Raw genomic sequence first — 2,235 nt, 5'->3', positions numbered from 1 at the left:
TTTGAAGAAAACAGGGGAAAATCTTCAGGACCTAGGGCTAGGCAAAGAGTTCTTAGACATGACACAGAAAGTACAATTTGTAAGAGAAAAATTAATAAATTGAATGTCATCAAAGTTAAATTTGCATTGAAAAAGACCCTGTTAAGAGGATGAAAAGACAAGCTAAAGACTGGGAAAGAATATTTGTAAACCACATGTCCAACAAAGGACTATTATCTAAAATATATAAAGAACTCTCAGAACTCAAAAGTAAAAGAAAAAAAAAAAAAAACCAGTAGTAAATGGGTAACAAACATGAATGGATGTTTCATTGGAGAGGAGATATGGATGGCAAATAAACACACGAGAAAATGTTCGTCATCATTGGTCCTTAGGAAAATGCAAATAAGCTATGATGCTACAAACTATGCCATCGACATGTGAAATACCAGCCAGGGTCACCCATGATGGACAGGTTTCAGCAAAGCTTCCAGACTAAAACAGAGTAGGAAGAAAGGTATGCTGATCTACTTTGGAAAACTAGCCAGTGAAAGCCTTATGAATCACGATAGAATATTGTCTGCAATAGTGCTGGAAGATGAGCCCTGAAGGTTGGAGGGCACTACACCATAGCCACAACAGTGGAGTCAGACATACCAACAATAACGAAGATGGCACAGGACCAAACACTTTGTTCTGTTATATATACGCTTGCCGTGAATCAGAGCCAACTAGACGGCACTAACAACAACAACAGCTACGTAAGCTGCCATCCTTAAGGGAAGCCGGGCAAAGGGTACACAGGACTTTGTACTATATTTGCAACTTCCTTTGAGTATTATTTCAAAATAAAAAATTAGTGGTTTAAAGCAACAATCATTTATTTAGCACACAATTCGTGTGAGCTGGGGACTTGGGCTGGGATCGTGAGCAGTTTTTCAGCTCGTTTCAGCTCCAATAACTCATGTCTTTGTAGTCATCTGCCAGTCAGCTGGTTGTCTCTGCTTATGAGGCTTGGCTGGCTGGGGTTAGAGGGGCATCTGGGTCACATATCTCTCATACTCAGAAGGCAAGCCCTGGTTTGTTCACATGGTGGCAATTTCAGGGTTCCAAAATAGCAAGAGAATAAGGTCTAATATTGGTTGTTTTTTATACAAGCACTTCATGTGTCTCTATTCACGTCAAGTTCGCTGCAGTCACATTATGCTAAACAGATCATATTTGTTGTTGTTGTTAGCTGGTGTTGGGTCATCCCCCAACTCATGGTGAGCCCATGCACAACAGAACGAAACGCTGCCCAGTCCTGAGCCACCCCCGTAATTGGTTGTGGATCGAACTGTTGTGATCCACAGAATTGTCCTTGGCTGATTTTCAGAAGTAGTTCACCAGGCCCTTCTTCTTAGTCTGCAAGCTCCACTGAAACCTGTTGAGCATCAAGCAGTGCACAAGCTTCCATTAGGAGATGGGTGATAGCTGCACATGAGATGCACTGTCTGGGAATCGAACCCAGGTCTCCCACATGGAAGGCAAGAATTCTACCACTGAACCACCAGTGCCTCAAGTAAATCTCATATAGCCAGCCCTAACTCAAAGGGTGGTGAAATAGACGCCAGCTACAATGAGAGGAGCTTTAAAACGCCGTGGCTTTTTTGCAATCTACCACAGCCGCGTTATACCTCTGAGTAGAGGAATGAGAAATTGAATGGAGGTTCAGGGCTTCCTTTCTCCAATTGTGAAAATAAACATGACCTACATACTGTTCTGGTTTTTCCAACTTGAGTCCAGAACCTAGGGATCTAATAAGATGCTGAGCTGGCAGCCAATAATCCGAGACTGGGCCAAAGGACATTTACCCTTGGGTTTTTAGGTTTTGCCAGAACCCAAAATTCAACTCAGATGATATGAAACAAATAAAATAGTCCTGTGCATATTCTCATGCCTATCAAAACAAACCAAACCCATTGCTGTCAAGTTAATTCCAACTCATACTGACCCTATAGGACAAAGCAGAACTGCCCCCATAGAGTTTTCAAGGTGTAATCTTTACAGAAACAGGCTACCGCTTCTTCTAACCAGCAGTGACAGCACAACACACACACAGGTGAGGAAGTCTGCGTTCTATAGCCTTGGATCCAGGTGTGTTGAAGTGGCAAACAGTTCCCCTGGGACCACACAGCAGTCAAATCATTAGGTTCATCTAAAGCCTTGCCCACAGGCCCCAAGTTCGAAACTGACACTGTTGCTGTGTCACCCTAG

General features: G+C 42.8%; 1 non-coding gene across 1 annotated transcript; it reads right to left on the bottom strand.

Annotated features, from left to right (window-relative positions):
- Positions 1–1,464: 1,464 nt before the first annotated feature.
- TRNAG-UCC (transfer RNA glycine (anticodon UCC)) lies at positions 1,465–1,535 on the bottom strand. Its single transcript has one exon. It is a non-coding gene; the product is annotated as a tRNA-Gly (tRNA).
- Positions 1,536–2,235: the final 700 nt, after the last annotated feature.

This window comes from Elephas maximus, chromosome 10, assembly GCF_024166365.1.
Source record: "Elephas maximus indicus isolate mEleMax1 chromosome 10, mEleMax1 primary haplotype, whole genome shotgun sequence".
NCBI classification, from domain to species: Eukaryota; Metazoa; Chordata; class Mammalia; order Proboscidea; family Elephantidae; genus Elephas; species Elephas maximus.
This window is presented reverse-complemented; position numbering and strand designations above follow the sequence as displayed.